This window comes from Natator depressus, chromosome 12 (genome assembly GCF_965152275.1).
Source record: "Natator depressus isolate rNatDep1 chromosome 12, rNatDep2.hap1, whole genome shotgun sequence".
In the NCBI taxonomy this organism is placed as follows: domain Eukaryota; kingdom Metazoa; phylum Chordata; order Testudines; family Cheloniidae; genus Natator; species Natator depressus.
The window spans coordinates 24,139,371-24,159,722 of NC_134245.1; the positions used below are offsets into that span (position 1 = coordinate 24,139,371).

The following is a 20,352-nucleotide window of genomic DNA, read 5'->3' on the forward strand; positions in this document are numbered from 1 at the left end:
TCACATACTGTTTTTCCACAGGGCCCTCATTCAGGGCACAGGATGGACAGTGCTTACTTAACGAGCAGCTAGTCAGTATTTTGTCTTATCCTCATTATTCAATGTATGGTTCTAGGCCTTATTTACTGCACACTAGTCAAACCGTGCTCTGAAGACGGAATTATTAATTTCCCCATGGGTGTTTATATGGCACACATCTCTACAGCAGCTGAGAGGTTCATAAATGTGAATGAATTTATTTTTGCAACATCCCTGTGAGATGAGAGTTTGGCACTGCCCCCATTTTGCTTTTGGGGTGCTGAGGCACAGAGAAACTAAGATCCAAACCATCCACTAATTTTGGGTGCCCATCTGAGACACTGAAGACCTGATTTTTCAGAGTACTTGGCATCACATAGTACTCTATATATTAAAGCACAGCTCCTAGTGATGTCAGCTGCAGCTGCAAGTTGTCAGCACCTGAGTTTTAAGTCAGGTACCCCAAAAATGAAGAATAAACTGTTAGTGACCAACTATGCCAAGCTGGGTTTAAGTGACTTGCTTGGCATCACATAGGAACTCTGTGGACGAGGCAGGGATAGAATCATATCTTCCAGGGCAGCATTCAACTGCCTTAATTCTGAGTCCATCCTTTATCTTTCTGCATTCCCTTGCCTCATTCACAACACACCTTCCCACTTTTGCAACAAATGGGACAGGAGTCCTACAGACAGCACTCTTCTACACTACTCAATCCTGATTCAGCCCCAGAGTAGATCCATCCTGTGCACTGTATGAGACAGAAATAGTACATAATTAAAGGCTGTACCATAATGCATATGCACAAAGGGGCCAAATAACCTTAATCCTGGCATTTCCTAATTTTTGCATGCTTGACTTTGCAACTTTAATAATATTATTTTAATGTTGGGTTTTTGGGTGTAATTTTGTAGGTTATTAAAAAAGCAAAATGAAAAACAGAAATTCTATCATATGGGATCATAGTGACATCCATGTGGTTCACCAGCAGGGTTGCAACCTTTAGATCATTAGCACACACCTCTGCCACTTGAGCTAACGGAGTAACTGATATATGGATAAGCATGACCTCCAACCTATTCCTGTCCTGGTCATCTCTCTTTTCCACCCCTAGCGCCTCATCTCAGTCCAATTCCGCTCACCTAGTCAGTCCCCATATCCACTCCTCAGACTTCTCATCCCAGTCCCAGTCTCTTTACCCAGCCATTCCTAATTCCTTCCTCCTAGCTCTTTGTCCCCCATCTCTTTACCCAGCCAGTCACAGTTCCCCCATCCGGCTCCTTATCCAATCTCTGTCAATCTCCCACCCTTGCTTTCATTCACCCCCACCCTCCATTTCCTATTCCCACACTGGTTCCCAATCCCAGTCTCTCTCCCAGACTCCTCATCCAATCTCAGTATCAACCCCCTGACTCCTGATCCCAATTTCTGTGTTCAGCCAGTCCCAGTTCTTCCCCTGTCTCCCAGATCCTCATCAGATCTGTCTCCCTGCTTCCTCCCCTCCTTCCTCTCCCCCACAAGTTCTCAGTCCCAAGCTCCTCCCCTTCCAGCTCCTCCTCCGATCTCAGTCCTCCCACACCTACTGGCTTCCACTCTTTCCTCCCCAGCTGCCATTCCCAATCTCCTTGCCCAGTCAGTCACAGTTTCGCCCCATGTGTTATATTTGTGACAATTCCCACCTGTACTAAGCATTTTTTTCAAGATACAAAAATAGAAAGTGCTGTCTAATCTATTTCAAAACTATATCAGTAGATCCCTACAATGCCCTATGCTGCTCACCAATAGAACAAGCCATACATAATGAAATATATGGGAGCAGAGTTGTCTTTCTTCTTTGTTTAATACTGTGAGTTGGAATCAAGTCTGGCATGAATTAATAGTTATCATAAAAAGTTTATATTTGCCCACAGTTACATGCCTGGGGTAGTACAGTTTGCTGCCCTATTCTGAAAGCAGAGAAATAACTTGGATATTGTGTGACTGGCCCTTGCTGTACAGCCAAATTATATACAAAATCAGGTGCCAACCAACATCCTTGATAACAAAAAAATGCTCCTATTTGGCTGTGAAAACTTTTCAAGAAAAGAGGAGTGCGGTCTAATGGTTAGTGCAGGAGGCTTGGGAATGAGGACTCCTGGGTTCTGTTTCTGCCCCTGATTTGCTGTGCGACATTGAGCAAATGCCTTAGTAAAATAGGGGTAGAGATCCTGCCTGTAATCCAGGGACATGTGAGACTTAACGAATCAGGGCTAGTCTACACTAGAGGTGCTACCTTAGTGCAGCTGCACCACTGTAGCGTGTCTGGTGAAGCTATGATGGTGGCAGAAGCTCTCCTACCAACATAGCGCTGTCCACATTGGCTCTTATGTCGGTGTAAGTTATGTCACTCAGGGAGGTGGCTTATTCTACACTCCACCAAAGTAAGTGGTAGTGTAGACCCGGCCCTAGGGTTTGTCAAAGCTGGTTCAGTCAGTGCCACAGAACATGCAGCCACAGGAGCTCTTAAAGGCTGGGGGCTTGATCCAAGGCAGACAGGTTGAAAGGCTAGGGAGATGTAATATCTATGCCAGTGCCATGTGATGTACAACATGATGTATATAGTGATTATAATAATGTTAGCCCACTGAGAATGGATCTTCTTGTTAAATTCAGGGAGAGAGGCACATCACCATTTTTTACTCTCTTCTTTCTGTTTAACAGGAAACCTCTGTCCGTTGCCGGAACTCCTTCCATAGACACATACTCAGCAGTTCTGGAAACATCCCCTTGAACGATCCCGTGGTCTGACTCTCCAACCACTCACTGCCACCTGGCACAGTAAAGGAATTTGACTCAGGTAGGTAGGGAAAAAGGTTGCATAACCAGGGTTTGATTGTCAGTATCCAAATACGTATGGAAATGCCTACTTCTTTTGCACACACACAGCTAGTTGCCTGCTTGCAAATGAAAAGTGCATCCCAGTCTAGGCACAAATCCATGACCACTGTGATTATATGAATACTTTTCATGCCTATCTGGTCATTCCTTTGCCAGAGCAGCAGTTTCTCTATCTGATGCTTTATCTAGCATTGCTCCCTGGCTGTTATGGGAGGATAATCCAGAAAAATTGCTTGAAGATGAAATTAGTGTGCAAATCATTCCTTAAGAGCAGGTTTCAGAGTAACAGCCGTGTTAGTCTGTATTCGCAAAAAGAAAAGGAGTACTTGTGGCACCTTAGAGACTAACCAATTTATTTGAGCGTGAGCTCAAATTTCCACAGTGTGCATCCAATGAAGTGAGCTGTAGTTCACGAAAGCTCATGCTCAAATAAATTGGTTAGTCTCTAAGGTGCCACAAGTACTCCTTTTCTTATTCCTTAAGAGCAAACAGTGCATACAATTTTGTTTATTTGTAAGTTACATAGTATGAAAAATTATGTAATATGTTTTTATAATCTACACTAGCCATTATGCCAATCGATCCAATCCAAATCCAAATAATCTGTGAAGGAATCTAAGGTCTGATTATTTCTACTCTCTTTTGCTCTCGATGTTCTTGCTGCAGAAAAATGCTTATAATGGCAATTTTGTGTTACCTATTTTACACTACTTAGATTATCAGTTGGAAATTAGTCAGAGATTAGGAAACATTACGAGGTTATCAAAAAACTGGCATGTTAAGACAAAATCAGTTAATCTTTAGCCTCACTTAGAGAGAGGAAATGTAATTGCACCATTGGACTGTGTTTTACAGTCATTATCACTTAAAAAGCCCTTCAGATAATTCTATAATTAGCAAGGGACATGTAACAGAGGAAAAAATCTGACACTGAAGGAGCTCTCTCAATGGTTTCATCCAAGAATGGGATTTAGTAGATACACCAGTGCAATCTAGTGAAACAAAACTCCACTGAGAGACACAAACCAGAGTTTATTGATATCTTAGAGCAAGAGACACCTGGGCCTTGACTGATTGGCAAGACTCACACAGCTGCTTGTGTTCATCTCTAAATATCTGAAACCCGAGCACACTGTAGTCACAAAACGGTAAACAAGTGTTCATGCTAATCAGACAACAGAACGCAGTTGCTAAGAATAGCTTTCATCCCAATTATTTTTTCAGTCAGGTTCACTTATGCAAAAAAGTGTATAGGTTTTAATTATGTTTATGTTTACACCCTACCTGTCACCACTCACTTAGGATGATAAGAATATGAATAGAGATTAATTCCTTTTCTCTTTTTGTTTTGAAATAAAAACAGCTACTATTTCCCAGTGCATGGCACTTAAATCTTGGGACTATTCACTGGCACTTTGTATTGGTATGGTTGCAGATTTGCTCCAGGGTTTGTAGAATTAATGGGATGTTCTAATGATCTTGTCCTTTTCGAGGAAACTCAAGTAGGTTTCCACATGACCAAAATCAAATCTCAGGCTTTGGTTTGATAAAACTTGTCTAAAGAAATTATCAGGGTTGTGTTCTAGCATGGTAAGAGGATAGCATGGGATCTCCCCTATCACGTTACCAGAGATGACTGAAAATTGTCCACCCACATTTTTTCACTGGAATATGGTGGTTTGGAGTAAGAGAAATTTTGGCAGAAAAAAAAATCTGGTTTTGTTAAAAATTTGCAGTTTTCATTGAAGTATGGGAACCCATACTTTATTCATATATATGTACACCGAGAGAGAGAGAGAGAGAGAGAATCCTCATCTAAATTTTTCTTGCAAAAAAGTCATTTTCCAACCAGCTCTACTTGTAACATTTAAACCTAGACTAGACAAAGCACTATAGAATGTACAATAAGGAACAACACTGCACTCGAAGGGAAATGATTTAGCAGCACTTATGCAACCAGTGAGGTGCCAAGGTAGATGTGACCACTACATTTTATGGGATAGGCTTATGGCTTTCCCTTTCCCCTCATACACGTATGGAAGCCCATACTTCCAAAGATAAGAACCTAAATAGGGCATTCACACCTTTTAGCCAATGCTTAAATTGACATGAAGTTGCATAAATGCCCATTTCAGGTGCCTGTTTGCCAATTTAAAGATCCGGATTTGGGATGGGGAGTGGATGTCCTAATTAGGAAGCTATGTTGGAGAAATTGAGCCATCCCTCCAACACACACACCTGATAAATCCCTGATGTCTCACAGGACCTTATTTTAAACAGACCATTCCCTCCACACACACTCATCAACACCAAGCATCAGCAATTCTCCGACACACTCTCATTTTGCTAAATGTGCCATCTCCAGCTGCTCTCAGAATGCTGGGGAATCCAGGTTGGCTGGAAAGAAGTTATTTTGTGTTCGTGAAACATTCCATTACAGGGAGGGTGCATTCTCTCCTTTAGTAAATTATGTCCATAAACCCATGCAAAGAATCCCAATCGCATAATAACACCAACACAGTCACTTAGGATTGAATGCTGCATGTGCAGAGGTATCTCTGAGGGAATGTGAATCCTTCCCTTTGTAGCTTGGCTTCCAGAACTGCTCAGCTGCATGGCTCTCTCACTCAAATGCTCCTGAGACATGTTTATACCATAACAGAAACCAGATGTTGTGAATTAATTTTATAATTGCACTGCTGAAAAGAGAATACAAAGTGGCCAAATATCACTGGGCAGCAACCACAGGAAAGTGTCCCGTTAAAGATATGTAACCCAAATGGAGCATAACAGTTTGACTATACTAAACATTTGGGATAAATGCTGAAATTTAATATTAAGCTCACCTTTGTATTCACCTGTGCTGTCTCTGAGGGGTGTTTGGAACCCTTATTGAACTTACTCGGGGCCTGATTTTCAAATTTAGAGGTATGTAAATTCCACATATCTTACATGCACAATTGATCGTATCCATGGCAAATGGCCAGTTAGATATACAACTGTCCATCTGCATGCATAAATACTTGAAATACAATCACACACTACTTATAGACACAAGCTAAGGGCATCGCTAGCTTTGAAAATAAATCCCTCAGAATGTTCTGAGATGGTTACGGTTCACATCTGACTTTTGTATTTGTGTTTTATTTAATTAATTAAATCGGCCAAATTTCAACATTTGTAAGCCATTGCAGCTGCTTAAATCAGGTCTGGATTTGGACCAATATGATCTGTCTGCTAGAATAATAGTTTGTCATAATCAGAAATGGGTAAAAGTATCATTAGCATAGGTGCTGAGTTTCTAATCTGCTGGAGGGTGCTCCCCCCAGCTCTGTCTAGGCCCCGCCCCCACTCCACCCCTTCCCCCAAGGCCCCACCCTGCTTCTTCCCACCCTCACTGCCCCCACTCCATCTCTTCCCACCCCTTTCCCATCCAGTTCCGCCCCTCCCCCAAATGCACTGCGCCCTTGCTCCTCCTCCTTACCCCCAATGCCTCCTGACGCCACGAAACAGCTGATCCGTGGCAGGCAGTAGGTGCTGGGAAGGAGTGGGAGATGCTGATCGTGGGGCATGCGGGTGGGCAGGAGGCGCTGGGGGGAGGGGGAGGTTCTAGTAGGGGGGCTGACAGTATGTGCTGAGCACCCACCATTTTTTTCCCGTGGGTGCTCCAGCCCCAGAGCACCCATGGAGTCAGCGCGTATGATTATTAGTAGTCTAGCATGATTTGGTAAACAGGATTTTAGATTGCAAGATTTTTTTCAAATATTAGAACTTCAAGAATAGAAACAGTTATTCAGCATTTGCTATACAGCCAGACCGGTTGAGTTTTCTAATAAAGTAAATAAATAAATAAATAAATAAAACAAGGATATGTTGCAATCTTAGCCAGATAACTCAAGATCTTGATCATTCTCTAACTGCAGTTAATTTTGACTTTGAAATCCCAGGCTAGTCCCACAGGACCTAAGCAACTTCAAGGGTTACAATACTTCTTTAGTCAATTCAAAACAATATAAAATTTCCTTCTCTGCTGAGGACATTCCGATGTTTTGCTTAAACTTGTTGACAAAGTCACCTCAGTATCTTGGTATAAAAGTAATTGGACAAAGTCAGAGCTTATACTACTGAATGGTCTTTGTTCACCGCTAGTAATTAATTATCTACCTCTTAATTGGATGCTTCAGGGTTTAACACCCCTTATGGTAGAATATTTATATATCTTTGTTCAACAGCTACATTAAACCAGGATAGCATGGCCCAAATTATTTTGGGAAAAGGATTGGCAATGAATAAGATGATGATTGTTCCAAAAAACAATTAGAGATTGAGTGTACTGCCAGTTGGTATAAATCTTAGAACTCTTCGCGAAATGTCTTCATTATTAGTAACATTTCTCTAAAAGAAGAATATTACAGAATTGGCATTAAGAAAGCCCTGGAAAATGAATAAATGCCAGGTTTTGTTTGGAGGCCAAGTACCATTTTGGTTCTCACCTCCTGAAACTGAAGGAGACACTCTGTGATTTTAAGCAGAGGAGCTCAAGTAACCAGGTGTATTTAAAGCTCTGTCTATAGTGTATCTCCCCCAAAGAATCAAGGTTCATGTTGGCGTGATTCACCTGTTCATGTAAAAGGGACTTGCTGCTGGCCTAAACAGGTGTATCTCCCTTGACATTAATGACATTGGCCAGTAGTGAATTTGGCCTCATGTTCCGAGGCTTCACATACCATAGATGATGTATGTGTGTAGGCCTGTCTGCTGACAAAAGATAACTTGCATTTTGGTTGCTCAAAGCAGGTAAAAAAAAGATTCAGCAATCAGACTGGGATTCGCTGGATGTGAAGAACTAATGTCATCCCCAGGCTCCATTGTTGGGCTGCTGCTGTGCTCCAACAGTCCCCAGCTGTGGAACAGTCCTGTGACTGTCATTACAACTGAGTGTAATTCAGAGCAGCCCTGTGGATGCTCTAGATTATGTCAGGAACCAAAATGGTTCCCAGTGAGGCCCAGGATAATGAAGAACTAAGGGGGCATGGACCGATCTTTGCCACTACCCTCAGCGGCACTAAGCAGGGTGCTGGAGCAGCTGAGGATCTAGCTCAATCTCATTTCCAAAATGCATCTTTTCCATACTCCTCAGGAACGGTTAATATGGGTCATTCACAAACTTCTGAGGGAAAGGAGAATAGTGATGTGGAGGAGAAGATAAACCACATTGAACAACGCCACTATCATTTTACATTTATCTTCCATTGAACAGCTCCTGTACAGTGAAGCATGTTTTTCAGATGACTCTTATGGAGAAATGCAGTAAACAGAGATTGCTACCAAAAGCCAAATGCTAAACGAATCAGGTTCTTTGCTCTCTAGTTTCTTAGGAAGTAGAAGTAGCACAGATAAGAGATTAAGATCTTTACAGAGCAGCAGGGAAGCACTGTCCATTACTGAAAGGAAGTCATTTTAACTGTTGGTAATTTGGATGGCGCAACTGTAAGGTGGACAATTTCTCCTGTTGCATCACAATCAAACCTCCATATCTCACCATCGTATGGACAGATCACTAGGTTGCTATCAGAAAACACTTCTGATGCTTTTGACTTCTGTAATTATGTTCCTTCAAAGGTGTTTGGTGGCAGATAAGATAAATGTAATGAGAGACTTTGGGTCACTAAAACAGTGTCTATTTTGACAGCTGTTTCTGAGGACACACATATTTCATGAAACCCTGAAGGTGCAGTAGGACAACTCATGATCTTTGGAACTAACCATCTAATTATAGTAATTTTCACTGCACTGCAGTTTCCTTATAAACAATACTTTGTGTATGCATAGCGACTGGTTCTGAGGTCTTTACGCAGACAAAATTGTCATTGGCTTCAGTGGGAGTGAGTAGGGGCCCCTATACATGAGAATGTACAGAATCTAGTACACTCCTGTTTAGCCAAATGGCCTGGGGGACATCTGAAACTTTCAAATAACCAGGCGTTCAGATAAACAGAAGTGCCATTTTGAGTTGCTGTTTCATTGATATAGAAATCATAGTTATCCAAATCCACAATGCATCCCCCATGTAGTCCTACTTTAGCACTAATAACTTCTCAATTAGCCTCTTAGCGTCCATTGACACTGATCAACAGCTTTGTATCGATTAGCACTAAGAGGCTCACTGAGAAATTATTCAAAGTAATTAACATAGGGCTACATGGGGTATGTGGATTCGGATAACTAGGATTTTCAGGTAAAGGGAATTCAGATAAATGGGAATGTATTGTACATGAAAATAAAAAGTACCAATAAACATGTTTAGAACCATCCCTAGCCCTTCTAAAATGCCTGTAGTTATTCTGTAAAATACGTAGTATAATGGTTTTATTAGCACTTACTTGGGAAGGCCTGCATATGTAACATAGGGCTTTGTTACTCAGGAGTAATGTGGTCTTTTCAAATTAATCTCCATAAAGACCTTGGGGTCAATGGGCATTTTGCTGTTCACTTCTGTGAGGCCAGGATTTCATTCCAAGATTTTCAAAACTCGGGAGCCTAAAATTAGACTCCCAAATCCATATTTAAATTTCTAAATAAGTGGGGGTCAATTTTTCAAAAGTGCTGAGCCCTCATTGACTTCAATGGGAGCCTGCTGGGTACTCATCCGTTTTGAAAAACAGGCTTCTTATTTGGCAGCCTAAATATGGATGTTATTGTCTAAAAGTTAGGCTCCAAGTTTTGAAAATCTTGGCTAAAACCTTTACTGAACATAACATCACCATGTGTCCTAACAAAAGGCCTATAGTTTCCATAACTATACACCCACACCTGCATCTGCTGTTTTCTCCAAATGCATTGAACAAAAGCATTCTAATCAGATTCAAATTAAGAGATCTTGAAGAACTAATGTTATCTAGCTATGAATGATAGAGCACATCTCAGAATTTACCATTAGTTAACTCCCCTCCCCCTTCAACCAAATGGATAGGAGGGACAGTGATATGTATTGCTCCCAACGAGAACAATTCATAATTGGGAGTAATTTCAGCAATTTCCCAATTTTAAGGAAAATAATGTTCCAAAGTCGCTAACTAAAGTAATTCTTTTTTGATAGTGTTAGAGGCTTGAAGTATTTTACCACAAAATAGCTGTGCAATTAGACATGTATTTGTCATTTCTGTGTTTATATTACTAAGATGATGGGGTAAAACCATATTGTATTCTATTATTTAAGAATTTAAGATGATCTTCCTTCAGTCTCCCTCCAAAAAGGGATGAAAGACAAAATCTCTTGATAATCTTTCAAAGATTTGGCTTGCAGTCATATCTTCTTCTTGCATGGTCTTACCAGATTTCACTAACTAAGCAGGTCTGGCTCAGCACTTGAACAGCAAAGCTCTCAGATGACCTAGGTACTGAAGGAAGGTGGTGTTGGTAATTCAGTAAGTAGCATTCTCCCCTTTGACTTACTACAGAGCCATTGCCCTGGCATGATGTGATGGGGTATTGTGATGCTGGAGGTGCTGTTTTTCAAAGGAGCTGTAAAACTGAGGTGCTCGTCACTTATGCTGCTCATTAGAGATCATGTGGAGCCTTTTGTAAGAGTGTTAGCCCTGTTATCCTTGCTGAATTTGGCTGATTGTGTTCTGCTTATCTATCAAAAAACTGCTATCGTTAGGGTTGCAAAACATTACAACCCTAGGTTTTCACATGTGCCTAACCTTCTAAACCAGGCATCTTTGGGAACTGGCATTTTTCATGTTTGGTTTCTGCTCCAAAGTGGAGTGTGTGTGAGAATCACGGATGAGAAAGATTTCTTCAAATATTTTTGAGTTATGGGAGATTGGGGGAAAAAAAACTATACTTTTCCTATTGTAGAAAACTCTGACTACACTGTTATGAACTGCTCTGGCACAGAATGACTGAAGGGTGAAGTTTAAAACCTGGCATGAATGCTGGCATCTACGTGACCATTTGTGTGACCACATGATCAGAGTCTCATACCCTTACTCACTTTGAATAACACTACTCCACAAAAAGAAAAGGAGTACTTGTGGCACCTTAGAGACTAACCAATTTATTTGAGCATAAGCCTTCGTGAGCTACAGCTCACTTCATCGGATGCATACTGTGGAAAGTGTAGAAGATCTTTTTATACACACAAAGCATGAAAACATACCTCCCCCCACCCCACTCTCCTGCTGGTAATAGCTTATCTAAAGCGATCCTTCTCCTTACAATGTGTATGATAATCAAGTTGGGCCATTTCCAGCACAAATCCAGGTTTTCTCCCTGCCCCTCCCCAAACCCACTCTCCTGCTGGTAATAGCTTATCTAAAGTGACCACTCTCCTTACAATGTGTATGATAATCAAGTTGGGCCATTTCCAGCACAAATCCAATTTGCAAATGAATTCCAATTCAGCAGTCTCTCGCTGGAGTCTGGATTTGAAGTTTTTCTATTGTAATATCGCAACTTTCATGTCTGTATCGTGTGACCAGAGAGATTGAAGTGTTCTCCGACTGGTTTATGAATGTTATAATTCTGTTGTAATATCGCAACTTTCATGTCTGTAATCGCGTGACCAATACAGACTAACACGGCTGTTACTCTGAAACTACTCCACAGGTAGTGCCACTGACATGACAGACCTTTTGTGGCATATGGTACTGTCAGAATCTGATTGTACATGGACAAATTAGACATGCAGTTGGACCCGACCTAGTCTCCTGCTCTTCTGAAAATAAGACCCCTGATGCTAATATTTTAAAGTACTGAATCTTCTCTCTCTCTCCACTTAGAAGTTAAACATGGGGGTGCGGAGGAGAAAACGACCCCCCTATCAATATAACAGCTTTTTTGCATTTGATTATTGGAGTCTCTTTGTCGGTGTTTGTTCAGTGCCCAGCCCAGTGGCACCCCAGTCCTGATTGGATCTTTAGCTGTTAACACAATAGACACGATTATTAATAATAATAGCTACACTGGGAGTGAAATCCTGCCCCTAATGAAGTCAGTGGCAAAATTCCCATTGCCTTTGTGGAGCCAGGATTTTACCCCTCAGTGTAGACAAGGGCTCAGGTATACTCCCTTGTTGGAAAAGACAAAATGCAAAATATTCTTGAAGGGCTGAGTGGTTTGTTTTGTGGAATAAGGCAGGATCAAACTGATTAATCAACCAGGGTATGTTCCCACCTTCTGCCAGCAGGCTTGCGTGGGTGGGGTCCCCACGTCTTTCAGGAATGCAAATCCCATGAACCCTTAAGCCTTAGTTTGTTATATGTTGCTCTGTTCATTTCCCTTCTCTCTTTTTCTCCTAATCTAGGGGTCTATTCTGACATCAAAACACAAGTCTTTTGCAGGAAACTTGTAATACTAATGGCATCTCTGTGTAAATAATTCATATGCTTGAATGAGAACAGACCATTACATTTCTCTGATGTGTTTTTTTTGTGTGTGGTGGGCAAAGATAGCGGGGCTGAGCCTTAAAATGCCTTATCTGCGCCCTCAATTCCTCTCATGCTTTTTGGGTGAAATGCATTTAAAAGAGTAGTTTGAAGCATCTTGATGACTAATGTGAATTTTTCCCTTCCAATATTCAGGCTTTCAGATTTTCAGGGGTGGGGGGTGGGAATTCTTCAAGATCCTATTTGAGGACTCAGTTTATAATGTGCCTCCTGTCCTCTGCTTTTGGAGAGATGCCTTTACAGAAATCACACTGAAAACATGACACTAGGATCTGGTTCTGAATGTTCCCACTCATCCCCTCAGTGGCTTAGTCTGAGTTCCCTGCCAGTGAGGGTTTTCTGCTGTTTTCAAGGGTCTCGCTTCATTGTGAGCCCCATGGTGCTGTTCAGGCTCACAGCAAAGGCCATCGTCCACACCAGTCATACGACAAGAAGCTCCTGAGCTTAGACAGGCTTCTTATGTGACAGTTTGCTATTCTGGCACTGTGCTCACCTGAGCCACAAATGACCTCAATGGAAACAAGGGTTAGTGGTTGAAGGACACTGGACAGGTTTTCCATTGCAACAGAACAATGGCCAGCAACAAGTCGCCTCAGAAATTGTGACAGCATTGGGAAGGATTTTAAATGTGCAAAACTGAAAGCCAGAGACCACACCTTTAATGCCAACTCAGAACTATGTTTAAAGCATCTGGTTATGCCAGTCTGGGAAGCTAATCCCTGGAGATTTGAAGGTGTCTGGCAAAGAAACTCATTTTGCTTCAGGCTTCATTTGAGAAAAAAAAAGTAATATTTCCAGTTTTGTAATTCGTCTTTGGCAGCCACAGTGCATTGGTTTACAGATTTACTCTGATTATAGTCTACAGTATGCATTGCAAATGAGGATTTTTGTGAACCTTTTCAATAGGATTTTGAAGAGATGTGGGGCTTAATTCAGACCAGGTACAATTGGCTGAAATGCCCCTAAATTGATGGAGTTGCCCCCTTTACATCAGATTTGAATTGGGCCCTTAAGGATAATATAGGGCCAAAGGCAGCCCTCATTTACATGCGTGCGAAGGGGTGTAGCCAGTGGGGTATGGCACAGAGCTCTGCCTGGATAAGGCCAAACTGAGGGTCAAGTTTGGCTCCTAGTTTATTCAGCTGTAAGACTACATTCTAGCCTTGATCTTTACCCAGACTTTTCCACTGATAGCAGGAGCTGTATGAGCAAATTGAGGGTTAATAACTCTAAGGCTAGATAAACATGGTACTATGTGGACTGAGTTGAATCGTTATTTGATTTTGTTCCTGCATTGTTCATGCTGATCAGGGCTTTTCCTCATAGTGATTGACTCTGTTACTATCGGGCATACTCTGTGCCCATAAAATACCACCAGCACATTATGGCAATCTAAGGACAGTTCCATTGCAACTTAATTGCTGATGGTCAATCTCGTGTTGTTTTTACTTTTAAAAAAAAAACGAATTATTTCATTTTGAAACATATATAGTTTTTAGGGCTGTCAGTGAACCAAAACAACACCCCTTCGTTCAGATACAGGCTTTTTTGTTACATCCCAGCCCCTCTCATCCTTCTGTAAGCTGGCTGCTTTGTAAGCAACTTGGGCAGGGATCTCGTTTGTGAAACACCTGTGAGGAGATTTGCAAAGGTACAAAGGGCATTTATCAGAGTAACAGCCGTGTTAGTCTGTATTCGCAAAAAGAAAAGGAGTACTTGTGGCACCTTAGAGACTAACACATTTATTTGAGCATAAGCTTTCGTGAGCTACAGCTCACTTCATCGGATGCATCCGATGAAATGAGCTGTAGCTGACGAAAGCTTATGCTCAAATAAATTGGTTAGTCTCTAAGGTGCCACAAGTACTCCTTTTCTTAAAGGGCATTTAGGCACCCAATTCCCACTGATTTTCAATCTGAAATCCATGGGAACGGGATGTCTCTAACTCCATATGTGCCTTTGAAAATCTCCTCCTTAGTGCACAATGGCCACTATATATAAATCATAAGCAAACAAATAATTAAAATGAAGGATCTATTTCTTTGTGCTGCCCATGCTGGGAACTCCCACCATGGGAGCCAGGCATGGAAGGTTTGCAGGATCAGGCCATAAATGAGTAAAATCAGCTTTACCTGTAAAAAGTCAGATAACTGTATGAAACATGGTTTGGCGCTTCTGAAATTTGTAGCCACAAAAGGGACACCAGCACTGTAATGTAATCATAACAGTTGCACTGGCTATAAACCATAAGATACTTGCTGTTGCAATACATATTTTTCTGCTGTTGAAACATGCCACGATAGGTTTTAAACGAGGAAGCACTGGCATACCCACTGTGCAGCAGCTGACCTCTGCCAACGTCCTTCCTGTATTGAAATGTGGGGAGAGAACTGCTTCTCCCCGACCTTGCCTTCCCTTTTCTTTCCTATTAGCTGATCCCTGCCTAAGTAACCTACCCCCCCTCAAAAATTAGTACAACCACCATGACATTTGCTGCCATCACATAGTTCACTCTGCTTGTGTGTTCTACCCTTTCCAACACCCTGCGTCTTGCTTGTCTATTTAGACTGTGAGCATTCTGGGCAGAGATCATCTACTGCTCTGTGTTTTTACAGCACCCAGCACAATGGGGCCTTACTTTTGGTTGGCCCTTAGGCATGACCATAATAATAAAGAATAGCAGGGGAAAGGATTGCAACACTGCGATAATGCCACAAAATCTAGAAGAATTGAGGAGAATGATAAGGTATGATCATAAAGCCTCTTTGATGCTGAGAATTACATTAGATTATGAGCGAGAATACCCTTTTAGACCTGCCAAGCAGATCTCTGCTTTGATATTCTGCTCTTTTTAGATGTCCAGAATGTGCGGCCCCATATTGGGCACTCATTGTGACCTATCAAAGGTTAAAGTGTCATGGGTCTAATTAGTCACTATTTCAAAGTTGTTTCATGATTGTTTCTATTGAAGTCATGTGTAATAAGCCTAGATGAGAATTGCACATGGCACATATTCCCTTAAAATGGAAGATGAATGATCACCAAAAGAACAGCAAGAAATTCTAGTAACATCATAAGGGACAATACCAGATCCAGATGAGATGGAGGGAAATGTGGACTCCTCTGGCCATTGCTAAGAACTGCATTGATGGGAAGCCATGTCCAATCTTCTTTGGTTGCTAGGATGGTTGCTGTGGTGATAGGAGCTTTGAAGAGGAAATAAAAATGAGGGCCAGAGTAAAAGTGCCAATGGATTGTTAATGGGGTGGATAGCATTTCACCTAGGTCATCAAATTCTGCCCATGTGTTTAGTGATCAGGAATTATCATCTGAAAGGTGTTTGGAGGCCTAGTCACAGTGTATTGGAGGTTGCATCCAATTCTTAGCAGAGAAGTGGCTGCTTAGAAACATGTCAAAAACCCACCACAATTAGTACTAATTGGCACCTGTCGTGATATCAGGAAAGAGGCCAAGGGGTTCAGACTTAGATTTACAGCCTGACCTTAGCCAGACCTTCATTTTGTGGGTGACCTAACTAGTGGGTGCAAATAACTGCATTGCTAAAATGGAGGCCAGTGTCTGAAAATTTGGCTCTAAATGTACTTGGTAACTGGATAATCCTCTAATGTCTAGAAGTAAAAGTTTAGGCATATTCAATGACAATGTCTCTGTTGGCACTGAACCTATTTGATGAAAAGTGGACTACGGGAATGCAAATCCAGCGCCTTTGTGCAGCAATACATTTACTTAAAACATACTGCCACTTATGCAATGAGAAGCTGTGGTAAGGCATGCTCTGTTTTCCAGAGATGCTGAGCTGTCTACAGCTTCAATGAAATCAGAGAGAGTTGCAGGAACTCAGGAGCTTTGAAAATAAACCTCTCGTTTTCACCATAAAAACGTATTTCTTCTTCTTTTACATTCTTTCTCAGTCTCATCTATAGTGTTGTCTCTGAACTGGGTATATTTAATGCTGTAAATTAATCATCCTATAGTTTACTTTTTCATTAGCTTCTGTACTTTATAGTCTGACATTCCAGCAGGCAATGTAATGTTTAGTTTTTCTGAAATACTGTATGTTAATTTTTATTTTTGTACTATAAGAGAAGCTCATTCTGAACAAAACTAATCCTCCTCAATATACAAGTGTTCGGGTGACTGTATGGAATGTATCACAGAATAACTAAAGTCAATCTGAAAGTACACTTACTATTATGGGCACAATTACTGTCCAGTTCTAATTCCAGGAATGAATACAACCCTAACTGAATAAGTGATTACTTTGTATCAGCATAAAAAGAAAAATGGCATCACTTCCTCAGCTCAGAAAATTTCCTTTACTTTTCATCTAAAATATTATTAGTAAAACAGATAAAGACAATTTTTTTAACATATGATTTTCAGGCTGACAGTAAAGACACCATCACTCCCACTCATAAATAAGAAGCTTGAGGTGACCAAGGCTCTCATACTGTATATGGAGGGGGGGATTTCACTAAGTACAACTTCAGTTTATAAAGTGAGATATTAATACCAGCTATTGCAGGATCAGGAAATCTGCCCATACAGGTCATATACAGGATGATTTTCCATGCCCACCTCTGTAATACTGAATTAATTTGTGTCCTTGAGGTAATGATATTAGCATAATTTGGTGCAAAGCGTTAATCATGTATGGCATCACTGTTATAGTTGGGTGTCTTAATTCACCACCTTAAGCAGTATACAAGGCTGTCTGGTTCAAGTCCTCGACTCCTGTGTATTTGAATTTCTGTGTGTGTTGTAAGCTTGCTCCCCAAACTCCCTGTTAGCTTTGAGTAGCCCTTTGCCATTGTTCTTTGTCAAATTTATGGAATTATCTAGGAGCACAGCCTGAAAGTGAGAACAGCCATATTTCTGAAAGAACTCTTCAGACATGCCATTTTGTGCCTGATTTTCAAAAGGGTGCTGGAAGTTAAATATGCTTTTGCACATGCACCTCTGCTCCTGCAAATGCTTTCATACTTATTGCAAGGGTACACATGCAAAATGAACTTGCGCTCGGGCAAGCCATTGTTCCATGGCTACTGCATGGGTACCCATGTGCATGCACACTTGTGGGGATGTGCATGCAAAAGCAGATATGCAGAGCTGTGCACAAAATTCATACTGGCCATGGCCTCTTGTTTTTAAAATCAGGCCCTTATCAGCTAAGGAAACTTCGGATATAATATTTAGAATGGGGGGCTGGGAGTTCAGGGTTCCTGAGTTCTGTCCTTGCCTCAGTCACTGACTCACCCGTGACTCTGGGCAAGTCACTTCATCTCTTTATTCCTCAGTTTCCCCACCTGAAAAACAGGGACAATGACACTTATCTCACAGCATGGTGTTGGGCTCTGTTAATGTTTGTTGTGCACTTTGGGATCCTCCAGAGAAATGTTCTGTGTAAATGCAAAGTATTATTAAAATGAGTTTTCAATGCATAAAGGCTACAGGGACATTAGTGGCCATTTTAAAGTGATTTTAGCTAACAGCACAGCTGTAAAATGGATTTTATACCAATGCATTTCCAGGCACTTGGGATACCATTAGCATTAACAGATTTCCAATAACCGCTTTAGTGGTTGATAAATAGTGTTAATTTTTATTTCCCTCATAGAGAAAAGAAACCCAGCAATGAGTTAAGTGCCATTTTTGCTGAGTCAGTAATCCAAGTAGTTTAAATGTATATTTATTCTATGTCTGAAATAATGCAAACTATTCAGAATGCTATGAGAGCTATGAAAAACACAGGGCTTGGAAAACTGGCAGTTTTTGTGGTTTTGGGGTTTAGAGTAAAGTTTCACAACCAATCAGCCCAGAATAATGTCCGGTTAAGGCATTTCTGCTAGTTAGTCTATTTATTTATTTACTTTGGCACAGTGAGACAGGGCTGGAGATTTGGGGGAAGGTCAGTGAAAATACTCCAGTTCTGTCAAAGGGCCTGATCCTTTTAGCTTCCAATGGAAGCTGAAAGGTGCTCAGCAACTTGCTGGAGGCGCTAGTCACTTGCTCAGGACTGAGGCTGAGGTCTGGGAATTATGACTTGCTTTTGAAGGCAGCACTAAGAGCCCAGTCGGCACATAGAGAGTTCCAGAAGAATTGTGTAATGCCGACAGACTCCGGTCATTGGTGGGTGAGATCGAACCTGGGGCCTCTGGAGCTGAGTGCATGAGCCTCTCTCTCTCTCTCTAAGTGGTCTTGGGGCCACTAGATGGGACAGAACACCACACCCCAGAGGTGTGTGGGTTACAATTGCACAGAAGTAAAGAAACAGTCAGTATTGGATCCCTTGGACATTTTACTTTGGCATCCTCTGAGTTGTGTGTGTCTCCTTCTCTGCTAGTGTCTCCGATCTCTTCTGCTTTGGTTGAGATCCACTCCTGCCTTGATTATTATGCGGTTTTCCAACAGTCTTTCCAGTCTCCGTTCCCAGTCTGTCCCAATGGGAATTTTTGAACCATTAACCCCTTTGTATTGCTTCCAGACAAATACTTGAAAGCAAGTATTGACCATTTTGTGCCCTGGTTCCCCCCAAACATGCTAATATAATCGAGAACATTGTGGATAAGAGTGTCCTTTTGGACCCAGGTCCCAATACAAGAGCTGCATGTGTAGGAGGGACTGAGTAGTGGATCTGAGAAGAGAATTTTGCTTTTCGTGATGATCAACATGTTGTATGAATCATTAGGGGGTGCAGTCTCCCTTTGTGCCATCTGAATAACTTCAGCTGATTTTCAGGGGACATCTGCCCAGGGATGGGGTGGAGAATAGACCCTAACGACATCTCTTCTCTTCCACTGATGCAAATAGGAATTTAAACTATGCCCGGCCAAATCTTGGTCTGTGAGCACTGCCTGCCTGCAGCTCTAGGCTGGGTTTGTCCAGTGCATCCCTGGCTGTCTGCTGCAGAGCCTGCGAAGGAGCTGTATTCGTGTGCAGAGTCCTTTTGTGTGGCCTGACTGTATTCTGCCCCATTGCATAGAGCAGGAACCAGACCTGTTCAGCCGCTTCCTGGGCCTATTGTGGGCCTTACATGGGCCAGAGAATTTGGCCCATATGAAGAGGAGAACAGGGCCCCCTAGGGCTGATGACAGAGTTCATGGCAATATGCAAACACTTGTGCTCCAACAAAGCGTTCTGCTGCACAGTGATGCTTTGCCGAAGGAATAAGGTTGTTCTCTCTAATAAATATAGACTGTGCTAAGGTTCCTTTTATTTCAATTACTGGCTATAGATACCCAAAGTATCAAGCTAAACTACTCTGTTTTGCTTCACAGGATTCTCGTCTGCTCTCCAAATTGCTGGTGATGTGGTGAGGTCCCTGTTCAATCAACAGTAACCTCTGGGAAATGTATAACTCTCTAACCTACATAGTGCAGCGTAATCACACTAGCTCAAGGGATAGTTCTGGGAGTCTGCTGTGGTTAAGGCGACCTTCATACAGGTTTTAATCAGGTCCACGAAGCTCTAGGGTTTTGCTTCATTCGTTTTTTGTAACGTTTTGCAAACAAGTCTGCGAAGAAGGCATCAACAAGTTTGAACAACTCTGACAAGACAATATGTTCCCTTCCCCTCTTCGAGTTACTTTGTCCCTGGGCATGGGTCTGTTTAACCACGCAACAAAAATGTTTAGGGAGTGGTGTGGGACTCCTACCTGATTGTCCTGCTGCCGATCCTTTGTGGGTTAGTGGTGCATCCTGCGTGACTGCATCCAGCTAGTAGCTGGAATCACGTCCCAGTACTGACACACGCATTCCAGCCGCACAGGCACTATGGGATTATGTATGCCCCCATAAGGATTTTGTTTTCAGGCTCCATCAGGAAACAAAGTCTCAAGCCTTTCAATTCTAGAGAAGGGCTGGGCCTTGGAGTGCGGTAAGCAGGCACTGGGAGCAAGGGTCAGCAGGTGACAGGCAAGCAGGGCAGCCAGGGCCAAGAAGCACCATCCCATAGCCCATCCTGGGTCAGAAAGACGCTGAGGAAA

The 20,352-nt window shown here is 41.9% G+C and overlaps 1 long non-coding RNA gene across 1 annotated transcript in view; it reads left to right on the forward strand.

Moving 5' to 3' along the window:
- The window catches only part of LOC141996590 (uncharacterized), a 149,511-nt gene extending 129,701 nt beyond the window's left edge, over positions 1–19,810 (forward strand). The window contains exons 3-4 of the long non-coding RNA XR_012641572.1: positions 2,719–2,854; positions 19,646–19,810. This is a non-coding gene — a long non-coding RNA (uncharacterized LOC141996590). The remainder of the gene's footprint in view (positions 1–2,718; positions 2,855–19,645) is intronic.
- The last annotated feature ends 542 nt before the right edge of the window (positions 19,811–20,352 follow it).